This window comes from Calliphora vicina, chromosome 5 (genome assembly GCF_958450345.1).
Source record: "Calliphora vicina chromosome 5, idCalVici1.1, whole genome shotgun sequence".
NCBI classification, from domain to species: domain Eukaryota; kingdom Metazoa; phylum Arthropoda; class Insecta; order Diptera; family Calliphoridae; genus Calliphora; species Calliphora vicina.
In genome coordinates, this window is record NC_088784.1 from 49,057,031 (window position 1) to 49,071,237 (window position 14,207).

Consider the following 14,207-nt stretch of genomic DNA (forward strand, 5'->3'; position numbering starts at 1 on the left):
CAATTGGACCAAAGCGGCAACGCTGCACATAACCTCTCGTTTTCTAGTCAAATGCTCTAACCACTAAACCACTGAGCACTTACTTGTACTGCTCTCTAATTGTTATTAAGAATAACATGTGAGTCTACTCTCTATTTTTGCATTTTCTACATCATCACTGAGAATGAAAACACAAACGGCCACATTCAGCATTACATGTGGCCATCGAAGTGGTATATTTTAGAAGATTTTATTTTTCTTGAATTAATTTTCAAAAACTTAGGACAAATAGCTGACTATTGCTTATTACTGAATATGCTGGTGAAATGTAGCGCAAATGATAACCATTTAACTACCACTTTAGCAGCCACATCGAACTAGTTAGTTGTACAAGTAGTAATATAGCTAGTGCAAGGTTTCCAATTGGCACTTTTCAAACTGCTGGGAAGTTATTAAAAAAGACATTATTAAAAAGACATTGTAGCTTTTTAAGCGAAGTTTTTGATGGGTGGTTAAGTTCTTATTTGAGTAACCGTGTTTGTTATGTCAATATTGATGATTATTTTTCTATCCCTTATGTTGCTACTTCTGGTGTGCCTCAAGGAAGTGTGCTAGGCCCCTTTCTTTTTTGCATTTACATTAATGATATTTCTTCTTGCTTTAATGTCTGTAAATTTTTGCTTTATGCTGATGATATAAACATTTTTTATAGTGTTAAATGTTCTCAAGATGCTTTAGATTTGCAGAAGAGTTTGGATAAATTAGTTTTATGGTCGGATCGTAATAAATTACAATTTAATATTGATAAATGTTGTTATCTATGCTTTCATAAAGTGAAACATACTGTTTATTTTAATTATTCCATACATTCTATATTACTACGAGAAGTTTATGATATCATGGATTTAGGAGTTATATTTGATAGCAAATTAACTTTCATAAACCATCTAAATTATATTATTCCAAAATCATATTCTCTTCTAGCATTTGTTAGGAGAAATAGTACTGAATTTGTTAATCAATTTACACGTAAAACTTTATACTTTTCATTTGTTCGATCTGTTCTTGAATATGCTTCTATTATATGGAACCCCCATTATATTGTACATTTAAATCGTTTAGAAAGAGTTCAACGTAAATTTACAAAATCTTCTCTTTCTTTGAATATAATAGATTATAATCATATGTTTTCTTACATTACCCGTTGTAATATGTTGGGCATTCAAACACTTGAGAGTAGAAGGTGATTCCAATCTATTTTATTCTTATTTGATTTAGTAAATTATAATATAGTATGTCCTAATTTGTTGTCATATGTTAATATAAGTGTACCATCTAGATCATTACGATATCATAATTACTTTTTTATTGGTTTACATAAAACTAACTATTCTTTGAATGAACCATGGGTTGGAGTTCAAAATTTGTTTAATAATTTAAATGAAAATTATGTTTTAGATTTTAGTTTTTCTAAAGAAAAATTTAAACATTATTTAAAGAATTTGTTATAATTATTTTTAAGCGAATAGTCTGTAAGGATATTTTGTAAATCCAAAGACTTTTATAAATAAAATGAATAAATAAATAAATAAATCAATATTAAAAAGGAAAGCCCTAAACATTTAAAATCAAATGCTAAAAGTTTTAAGCGGGAATTAGATTTATTTGAAGCAAGTAACAATCGGAGAATACATTTTGATTGTCTTTATAATGCATTAATAACGATAAATCCAACACATGTTTAAAGCGAAAGAGTTTTCTTGTCGAATGACTTATTGAATGCATTAGTAATTTTGACAAATCAATTTTTTAAAAAAATAGTTCTATGACGGACATATAAAATTATTTTTATGATATAATATCGGTATTCACAATGTAGAGTACTTTCTATAACAAAGTTTATCAGAAAACAAAATACATTAGAACTACTTTTTTACTGCTTTACTCTTTTTAAACTATATGAGGTAATTTTGAATTTTATATTTTTATTTTGAAAGGAATTTAATTTTATTTTAAAATATATATATTTTATATAAAAAAAATATAACAGAAAAATCAAAAGAAAGAATATAAAAAGTGCATTAAAAATCCCATTAACATATTAATCGACATCGAATTATAAAGATACGTTCACAATTTATAAAATTTTGTGACACTTCATTGCTCTTTTACTCTACTATATCATGAATACCGCTAATATTTAATTTTATAGTAACAAGTGATCTCCAAATATTTTAACAAATTCATTTTTTTTAGTTTTATGTGGGTACAATTAAATTGTAATGTATTGTTTTTCTTTTTTTTTTAATAAAATGACACAATTTTATAAAATAATTTTCTTTTTAATTTATTTTTCTAGTTAAAAAAATGAAATTTTTCATTACCGTTTCCCGGGAAATTAAATTATCCGGGAAACCCCAAACCCTATTTCTGACTCAGTCACATTTATTTATACAAATTTTTTCGTATGAAAAAGTGCAATATTTTTGAAGGACGGAGTTTTATAGCCTGACAGACATATGATTTGTATACTATATTAGCGTAGTATACTACATCAGTGTCAACCTATACTATAATTAAACCATCAAACACTATGTTTTAAAGCTGGTTCGTATACTATGAATATGTACGTAGTATACATATCGTGGTATAGAAACCACATGTCTGTCAGGGCTATTAAAATGGCATATTTTTGAATCTAATTGAGATATTGACTTGACATTTTTTTGTCAAAAGGTCAAAGGGAATCCCGCAATTCCTAAAAATTGGAGCGAAAATCCCAAAAATGTTATTTTTTATAATTTTGCCTTAGGGACCACATTTCCTTTGGGGTTGGGAAAATACTTTGGCGATAAATAGGTAACACATCAAAGCTTCCAAAGCTGCTTTCAGTTTTCTGATCCCAGCTTTGGGATTTTAGAACATGTGGCCCAAAGTTGAAATTTTGATAAAAAAAAATAGGTCAAATTCCGAAGGACGTAGGTGCGACATATTTGAAAATTTATACCAAAATCTTCTCCGTAAAGATACCTTACAGAAAAACATAAAATTGTTATATATTCTTAAAGAAAGTTTTTTTTAATAAAAAACAGCAAAAATCTACTTTTTTTTAATATTGAAATTGAAAATCGTTTATTTTTGGATCCATAATAGGTATTGACCTCAAATCTTTTGTATATTATTGGTAATTTAGTCCTATTCGAGTCCATTCGGTCCAAAATTACGCCTATATTTTTAAAATACCGGGCCAAGGTATGGCCAAATTTTAAAATTTAAATTTTTAAACGCCTATAACTCGGAAATTATAAGAGATAAATAGCACACGTAAGCTTACCAAAAATATTAAAATCGTTGAAATCGGATGGGAAACAAAAAAATGGCACGTGTTAAAAAATTTTACATGTCGAAGGTACCCTACTTTGAGTCCCCATATCGACGCTCCTGGAGCATTTGTATGGCTCATTTTAATAAATTAAACTCGAATACTCCTTGGGTACGTCCACGTAGCCAATCGGACCAGCCGTTTAGAAATCAAAAAAATTCAATTCAACATACGTATGTTCACAAATTTAGCATATCGTGTAGACAACATATTTTTACTTTTTAACAAATTTCCATCGTTTGCTGACAAATATGTTATTTGTTAAAAAGTGTATATAAACATTTCAGCATACTGAAAATTTGTTAGCATAGAGAATATATACTTTAATATGTACTCTTGCCTGATTTATCAATTTACTGCAAATTACACATAATCTACTGATTTAAAATGTAAATATGTATATTGAAAATATATATTTGTTGGAAGATATTTATGCGCCTAAAATATGTTTCAAAATAATCTTTGTTTTAGCATGCAAATAGTAAAAAAAAAAAACAAAAATGTTTAAGGTACAAAGTGATCTTTATGAGCTATTGAAAGTGCCTCAGATACGATCAGATTGCATTGATATGTTCACAAGAGTTGTTCAGCTTTACCGTAGCTACAACTTTGGCAAATATTGTTAGTGAAAAATTAGGAATCCATGTAAGTTATTCTAAAAAAAGTGAAACAAAAATTTTGTTTCCGATATTTTTTCAAAAAAGGCCACGAAAAAGTTATTTTGTTGGCAAAAAATGTAAACAAAATTTGTTTTGTGGAGTCTTAGCTATATTATTGCCATATATAGTAAAGCGGTATCACCAAGTTTGAATTCGCTGTTGGTCAAAAACTGATGACGCCTTTTTTTGAGGGCCAACTGATTTTCAGAAAATTGGTCATCAAAATCGCCAAACTGAGTATAGTGTTTAACTACTATAGTAGAGTCGAACCTATACTGTTCAGTCCGTGTGTTTTTCCAAAATTCTTTACTTGTTGCACAGTGTAATTAGCCCTTTGGTATTTGGACATTCGAGAAAATATTTGCATTTGCATATAAATCCGATCCCTAGTCATTAAATATTTTTAGTATTATTATTCTAAAATAAACAAGTAAGAAAGTATAGTCAGTCAAGTACTGTGTAATAATTGCGCTAGATATCAATAACGCCTTCAATTCGGCGGAATGGTACAATATAAATTCGTCTCTGCAGAATTTGAACGTTCCAGAGTACCTTATAAGAATAGTAAAAGATTACTTTTCCGATAGAACCCAGTGGTATGTGACGGACAATGGTACTGAGTCCCAAAACATTTCGGCGGGTGTTCCGCAAGAATTGGTCCTAGGCCCATTACTATGGAACATCATATACTATGGTGTGTTCAGGCTCCAAGTATCGGATGAGGTGACAATTTTTGAATTCGCGGATGATGTGGCAGTAAAAGTCCAAGCTCGGAATCTAGAAGATGTGCAGATATACGCAAACGAGGCCATTAGAACCATCAAGAAATGGCTGGTAAAATAGAACCTCAAATGGGTCACCTATCTGGAATAGTTCACTAAGATGCACCTCCAGGAAGGACATGATGTCCATTTTCCGTAGAAGTTGTCTACGCGTATGCAGCGTATACGCAACATACATATCTTTTGATGCATCATGTGTAGTTGCGGGTAGAAACTAATTACTGCAGTTCAAGAATGTCCAATGCTTTGGCACATCAATCATCAGCAAGAAATTGCTGATTTTATAGGAGATTGAACTGCAGACGAATGCAAAGCTAAATTTAAAACAAACTAAAGCAAAAGCAAACAACAATGAGAATTTTTAAGTCAATTTGTTTCATTATTATTTCGATAATTTATTTAATAATTAATTTGACATTTTGAAACAAATGTTCATACGACTCAATATATACATATGCCCAATTCACAATTGGTGTCGTAGCGTTGTATGTCGTAATTTTTTTTATTAATGTTTTGTTTTTGTTTCGAAAAATTTGTTTGAAAAATATTTATGACATACAATGCTACAACACTACGACATCAATTGTGAATTGGGCAATAGTATATTATCATATGAAATTCAACATATCGTGTAGACACAACAATTGTATGCTAACTCATATGTTGAATTATCATTTGATGGCATATGTTAAATTAAAAAAATTTACCACTTTCAGCATATCGTGTAGACACCTAACATATTGAATATGCTGATAGAGGCATTTGTTGTTATCTTAAAGCATATGCGTTTAAGCATACATTTGCTGATTCAACATATCATGTAGACTAAGCTTAACCTTAAAAATAATAATAATCTAAAGTACTTTCTTTCCTATTTCAACAAAACTTGCTATAACTTTAAATAGCAAACTTATTAACATTTTATACGTTAATGAAACTAAAATTAATTAATTAACTAATGAAATAAAATTTTTAAATTTATTTTTTAAATTAGAAATAATTGTACCAAATAAGTCATTGGCGTACCATGATACTTTTCATCTTCGAATTGTATGGTGTGCATATTTTAACATGTTTTTGTTGTATTTAATTTATATAGTTTTGTTTTTTAATTTATTTATTTTAGTATGATGGTTTTATTTATTTATTTTTGTATGTAATTATATAGTTTTGAGTTGTATTTTAATTTATTTATTATGAGACAACCTCGACGCGGACACATTAGAACATATTTTTAATATTGAACGGATAACGACACTTATTTGCGGACAAAATAAAAATGTGTATAGACGCGGCGGACGACAGAACACTACTGATATTAGTTATATGCATTTTAAAAAGGCGATGTTTCGATAGTTTTTCAAAAAAAAAATTTTATGTATGTAAATTTTTGATACCGAGGGAAACAGGTCCATCCAAAAAAACGCGTATTTTTATGTAAAATTCAACTTTAGGGCAAAAATTCTCAAATCGCATAGTCGATATCAAAATATATTAACACACTTTAGATGACCAAATATGTTCTTAATTATTTTGTAAAGGGTTCCGATAACCGCGCCCTGGTGTGGATATTATAGCGAAAAACTCCCATTTTTGGGATTTTTCAACACTTTTTTTGGAATTACGGGATTTCTGATTACAAATATAGAGATTGATTTTTATTTTTGCATTTTCAATAGAAAAATCTATATAACTGTAAAATTTTATTAAACAATGTTCATAAATATTCTTCTTCCATAACATTTATTTATTTATTTAAATCGCCAATGAAATTACAATTTCTTACAGGCTAGCATAATTCTTAAATCTTAATTAAAATGTATTTACTATAGTATAATTTAAAAAATACAAAGTTTAAATGTCATCAGTTTAATAAATGAATACTCCGTTTGATGACGTTAATATCAGTCGAATAGTCAATAAGATGATAGAAGTTATTGAATTGAGCACTAACTCTACGCATTGGATCAAAGTTTGCATAATTTGAACGGAAATATTGGATCTTAAGTGGGATATAATTCCTTGTTGGTCGATTTGGAACTATGAATTCGATTTTACGAAGTAGGAATTCCGAATTAGTTGTTCCATTCAGTAAATTAATCATGAATGAGATATTCATATATATTCTTCTACTTTTTAGAGTAGGGAGTTTTATGAGTGCTAATCGACTTTCATATGATGGTAAATTAATGTTTGAATTCCATGGGAGTTTGCAAAGGCAAAATAAAAGAAATTGTTTTTGTACGTATTCAATTTTCCTTATATAGGTATCGTACTGCGGATCCCAGACAACACTAGCATATTCTAAAATTGGTCTCACAAGTGACGTAAACAATTGCTTTGTGACATAAGGATCATCAAACTCTTTTCCCCAGCGTTTGATGAAACCTAACACCCCTTTGGCTTTGTTAATAGTTTGTGAAATGTGAGAATTAAAACATAATTTATTATCAAGTAATACGCCAAGATCAAGGAATATCTCAACTTTATCAAGTTGATGATCATTGATCGAGTATCTACAGATTACTGGACTTCGTCTGTAGAATGTCATTTGTTTACATTTGTTCAAATTCTTATTACACCATTGGTTAAAATTATCCAGATCAGCTTGAAGTAAGGAACATTGGTTAGATTGATTTAAGCTAAGTAAGAGCTTAACGTCATCGGCATACATTAACATTTTGGAATTCTTAATACAGGATGGTAGATCATTAATGAATATTAGAAATAATACTGGACCCAAATGACTACCTTGAGGAACACCAGATATAACTGGAATATTTTTTGATTTTGATGTCTGGTTTTCAAATATGTGGAAATCCATTTGAGAAATACAGGTGAAAGTCCAAGTTTGTCTAATTTATACAGAAGAAGATCATGATTCACTTTTTCGAATGCCTTACTGAAATCCGTATAGATAGTGTCAGTTTGTAAGCCGGAATAAAAAGATGTTATCACTGAAGTTGTAAATTCCAATAAATTAGTGGTAGCTGAACAACCTTTTCTAAATCCGTGCTGGAATGGAGATAGAAATGATGCAACTTGATGTGATAATGTTTCAGTTACTATTTTCTCAAAAAGTTTGGGAATAACACTCAATTTAGCTATACCTCTATAATTAGAAATATTGAATCTGCTTCCGGATTTGAACAAAGGAATAATATATGATTTTTTCCAGAAATCAGGAAAATAACCATTGGAAAGTGATGCGTTAAATAAGTATGTTAAGGGCAATACAAACGGATATAAACACTTCATAAGAACACAACTCGGCACACCATCGGGACCATATTTATCTGAAAATTTTAATTTCCGTATAGCTGTCATAAAAGTTGATGTATGTATTGCTGGACAATTTATTTGAGTCGTTTCAAATATTGGATACGGATAATTAGATAATTGATTCAAGCTCTTATTAGAATACGAAGAGGAAAAGAAGTCAGCAAACATGTCACAAATCTCCGAATCAATTGAAGATTCTATGTCACCAAATTTCATCATAGATGGATATCCAGATATTCGACGTTTCGAATTGACGAACCGATAGAATGATTTAGGATTATTTTTGAAATTTCTCTTTACTTTAAAAATATATTTATTGTAACATTGGATATTTGCTAAATTGTAAGCTGATCTGGATACTGAGTATCTCGCGTAATCAGTTGATAGACCAGATTTCCTGTATTTTTTATAATGTTTATTTTTAAAATTTTTTAAACTTGTAAGCTGCGTGGTATTCCAAGGAGGACCATTCGGAATTGTTTTCTTCATCATTGGAATAGATGATTTAAAACATTTAAATAAGCCATCATAAAATTGATTTAGAATTAGATCAATGTTATGGGGACTTAAATTGTTATTAGGATTAATTTCGAACCAATTTTCTGTTGAGAGTAGGTGATTTAATTTGGAATAATCAGCTTTATTAAAGTCAAAGACTTTTTCCTCATTTAGAGAAGGTTTTGCCGATACTTGAGTTTTTAAATATGCACCAATTTCAAGAGTAGGGTGATAAGCATCTTCTGTTGTAGATAAAGAATTAATGCGTCAGGTTGATCTACAAACACTAAATCCAGTAGTTTTCCTAATGAATTCGGTATGCTATTTATTTGAAAAAGTGCCAAATCTGCAATGGAATCTAATAGGTCTACATTTGATTCGGAATTTATTGATGGACTTAAAAAGTAAGAATCAGGAGTTTTACACCACATTAAAGTCTCCTAGAACAATAATCATGTCATCAGGTTTGGATAGTTTTTCTACGAGCTTTATCGCTGTAGATAGAGATTAATGTAAGATTATTAGATTGGTCAAGTCTACATTTAGCATTTAACGGTTTACTCGATTCAATTAGTTTTTTGGATTGTAATCAGCAGCCTTAGGAAGAGTAACATTGTTGTCTTCACGATAAATAAATTGACGAACAAATGTATTTTTTGGCCAAAAATTTGGATGTACTAATCGGTCAAAAATACTCTCAGGAACAATAATCTTAAATGATGCTCTATTACGGGCGTTAATCTTATATATTTGGATATCATTGTATAATTCCGTACCAAGATTTGTCCTAATATGGAAATCCACATCATTTACGGATGTATCTTGAGCAAAACGTGTGGCAAATATAGTTTTCCTAGGAGGAATAATTTTTAGAGGCTTGGGTGTTACAACTGCAATAAATGCAGATTTATAGACTGATTATTAACATTCGAGTTTGTTCTGACGTTAGAGGAAGTAGACGGTAAAGGAGTAAGTATTAGTTCAGGAGCATGAATATTTGTAGTTTGATCAATAGCAGAAGGATTGACTGATTTTGGAGGAACCATTATCAAATTAGCAGGAGCCATGTTTGTATTCTGATCAAGAACAACATTCGCGTAAGTTGCGATATCTGAGGATGGAGTAACAATTGGGTTTGGAGAAACTGCCATTGGAATTTGACCACTATTTGGAGTTTGATTTTGTGTGTAAGATTGAGTAGTAGAAAACTGATTGAGAGCAACAACATTCGAGTTCATAGGAGGTGTTGATGATGACTTAGCAGTTCTTTTACGTTTGGGTTTCGGTGAGGCAGCAAAAGTGTCTAAATTTGTGAATTTAGAGAAAAGTTCACCATATTTAGTCAATTTACCTTGTAAAGCAGAGAAATCCTTCTTAATTCCATCAAACTCTGCTTTGTAACTTTTAAAGAAATTGTAGAATTCGATACCAATTATTCTGCAGCTTGGACATGTCCATTGAATTTTATAGTTTTATCGGATAAGGCATCTGCATCACGTGCTTTCAGTCCACTACATTTTAAATGGTAATTTCCCAAACACAGCCAACAGAATACCATACGTTCGTCACTGGAGATACTGCAATTTTTATTTATACAGTCCATATCAAATGTTATTCAATACACACACCACAGGATTATAGGATTAAGGAATATTGGCAATGTTACGAATAGTTAGTAAAGACACAAACCAAAGTTTTGTTCAAAATATTACAATTTGAACAGATTGGCAATGTTGTGGACAAAATCAATCGAACAACTTTATGCGGTTTGGTAGCTTTGTCTATTTGACAAATAAAAAGAAACAAAATGTAAATGAAAAAATACAAGAACAAATTGTATGGAGTAATAACCCAGCAGTTAAGCAAGTAGTCAATGTATCCCTTAAAGACAGTAATTGCCACAAATGTCTTATCACTTGGCTGACTCCATTTTATATATTTAGGACATTTGACACGTGTGTGCACTTTGTAGTGCAGAGAGAAGACAATTGGTTACTTTATGTATCCCAAGTAATCTAGCGTGAAGACAATTGTCACTTAAGTGTCTCTAAGTAATCTAGAGTGTAGTCACTTTAAATGTTTTGTGAGTAATTCGTCCAAACTGGTTTTGTTACAAATTGTGTTAATATAATTCTCATACAGTTTATTTTTATTTTTGCTTAAGTATACTGATATCTCATGTAAAATAGCATGAACTCAATAGTCACTTTACTGCCTCTTAGTAACCTATGGTGAAGTCACTTCAAACTTTTTTTTGTACTGCACTTTATTTTACCCACCAGAAACGTTGACTACTTTCGATCAGCTATCTGATAGTCACATTGTAATCAAAAGGGTCAATTGACCCCCTGCTTAGGACATGCACATGTTAAAATAACTAGTCAAGTAGCTGATCAAGTAACCAGTTACAAAGCTAGCAAGGTAACTGACGCTATGTAACCAGTATGTGAATCCAATGCGTTGCCTACTTTGGTCCAGCTATTAGACAGTCCCATTGTAATCAAAAAGAGACAATTGACCCCCTGCCTAGGACATGCCCGTGTTAAAATGACTAGTCACGTGGCTATTGAAGTAACTAGCTCCCACCCTAAATGATGGGTAAAATCACTAGTTCGGTACTGTCTCCTAGAACTGCTGGGAAAAACTTGAAATGTTTTATTATTGTTGTTGTTTAGAAACAATAAATATAAGTAAAAATAAACAAAATAAGGCTTTATTTTGAAATAAAACTGTATATAGAATTTACTTATATAGAATTTTTCAGGAAGTACTTATCTGTATGAAATATTATCAGGAGCACAATTTTATAGATGATATAAATTAATTAAATGTTTAAGAAATCACAACACAATAAATTCACGACCGAACTCTAGCAGGGTTGCCATTGCAGATTGCCTTTTACTTGCATATGTAAACATTCAAGCTGCTTGCAGACATTTCGATTTTGGATAATAATACATATTATAAACTTTCAACAATTTACTTACATGTGTAAATTCAAGATAAAACTAAATTTTACAGTAATGCTAATTGTTATTGATATAAATAATTAATAAATGGCATAATCCCTTGTCGAGAATTCCTGAACACAAAACCCCATTCCCAATATTTAAAGAATGAAATTTAACTGTTACAATATGTACAATTTTATACATGTTTTTATTCCGAATGAAAAAAATTAAAGAAAAAGGAATTTAATCGCACATTACTTTTTTCCCCAACTTTTTAAACGTTTTTAAAAACAATTTATTCCAATTATTATTTTGTTTGCATATAAGTAGGCTAGTTATAAAATAATACTATAAATGCTATCAATTATCCCATAGGTAATATTCGACAGTCAGTAATAAAAGCTACAATAATAATCAGGATTGCGCTCGCACATGGACTGGAGTAATAGCTTTTTAGCCCCCTGTTGCATAAACATACCCCGGCGACAGTTGCCACCCCAGCCACACCTGTGCAATTCATCCCGCACAGTGTTGTGCAGACACCCCAGCATCCTCTACTACAACAACAAACCCCGGCAAGAACTCCAACTCAATTGCCAAGTATACTAAATGTACCACCCCAACAGCATCATACCCGGCGGTCTTTGCATTTCGGGGATTCCCAAGTATCGTTTAAGATCATGCAGTTAAACTGTAATGGTCTTAGAAATAAGGTCGTGGAAATCACCAATTTTATGCATGTTAATAACATCCTCATTGCCGCCATTCAGGAAACGAAGCTAACCAGGGATTGTAGACTCTCGGCTTCAAGTGATTACAACATCATTCGGAAAGACAGGGAACGTGATCATGGCGGTGGTCTTGCTTTTATCATAAAGCGAAGTGCCATTTATACATTGACAGTATAAATGACCCCCTCTCCAGACCCCTACCTGGAAGCAATGAGCATCTCAATAAAAACTGGAGATATTGAGATAGAAATTGTCAACGAATATATTCCACCCGTCAACAGCATTGGGACTAGTTATCATCCCAGCATAGCCCACCTTTTAGATGACAGAATAATACTTGGCGATTTCAATGCTCACCACGACAGAGACGTTTCCATCGTCTACATGTCACTTCTTGCCCATATCACCTGGAAAGCCCAGTAGAGAGGTCTAGCGACTTTGTGGAGCCAGATAAGCGCACGTTCGTTAACTACAACAAAGCTGACTGGCACAGTTTTAAGAACTACATATACGATTCACCACGTCAATTGCCGCCCCCACATGTGCCAGAAGGGGTGAAGCAATCTTTAGAAAAATAGTCCTTCATCCCCGCAAGAAGAATACCAAATATTAGACCAAATTTTCCATCTCAGGCAGCACGATTGGCACAAGAACGCGATCTCCTACGTGTAAGCAACCCAGCTAATGGGCAAATTGAGCAGTTGACGGCTGAAATTGACTTTATCGTCGACGAACATCGCTGCAACAAATGGTTAGACCACCTGAATCATTGCTCAACTGACTCTAAATCGCTATGGTCTACTATTAAAAGTCTATCTGGAAATAATAATCGAAATCAAAACCTCGCTGCTATTGCGTTTAACAACTCGCAACATACAGATGCCAAGAAATGCGCAACTCAATTCTGCAGGCAATTTATAGAACATCGCCAAAAGATCTTTAGTTCGGAGAACTAAGAATCTTACTCAAGATCCTAAGCCATACTCCTTCACCTCCCGTGAAGTCGAGTTCAATCTCCAAGTCGAAACCTTCCAAAGCTCTAGGTCCGGATGGCATCTCTATGATAATGCTAAAGAAGCTCGGTATAGTAGGTCTGGAATATATCACCCACCTTCTGAATCTCTCGATTCACCATTTGGTGATTCCAGATATCTGGAAAGTGGCTCGAGTTATCGCAATTCTAAAACCGGAAAAATCAGCTACCCTAGGAGAATCATACCGCCCCATCTCCTTATTGTCACCAGTAGCAAAGGTTTTAGAATCTCTACTATTACCCACCCTGAAAGAGCATTTCCCGGCCGTGTCAACGCACCATCGTCGCCGCACTGGATTTATCCAAGGCTTTCGATACGGTCGATCACTCGATGCTGATTAATGACATCGTGAACTCCACACTCCCAAATGATGGCAAACGCTGGATAGCCAACTATCTATGTGGAAGACATGCGTTTGTCGAGTTCAGAGGCCAGAAATCAAAATACCGCAAGATAAAAATGGGCGTGCCACAAGGAGGAGTGCTATCACCGATGCTCTTCAACATATATCTTGCCAAGCCCCCCTAAATGTCTCTATGGTGTCGTATGCAGATGAATGCACTATAATTTCATCAGGTGTCAACATCGACGACATAAGTGCCAAAAGGTTAGAAATAGGAACAAGGTCCTTAAGGCTCTGGCTGGCACCTCTTGGGGCATGAACAAGGAGACGATTGTAGCGACATACAAAGCGATTGGTCGCTCTCTTCTCAATTACGCTTCCCCAGTATGGACCTCATTCCTTAGCGACACCCAATGGCGAGGTTTACAAACGGCCCAAAATAATGCTCTCCGGATCGCAACCGGTTGTGTCAAGATGACGAATGTGGATCATCTACATGAGGAGACCAGGTTACTGTCGGTCAAACACCATAATGTGTTGTTGACTAGACAGTTCCTGTTGGCATG

The 14,207-nt window shown here is 32.6% G+C and overlaps 1 protein-coding gene across 1 annotated transcript in view; it reads right to left on the reverse strand.

The window, feature by feature from the left end:
* sbb (scribbler) overlaps nucleotides 1–14,207 on the reverse strand; it is a 401,061-nt gene that overhangs the window by 247,735 nt on the left and 139,119 nt on the right. The window lies entirely within an intron of this gene.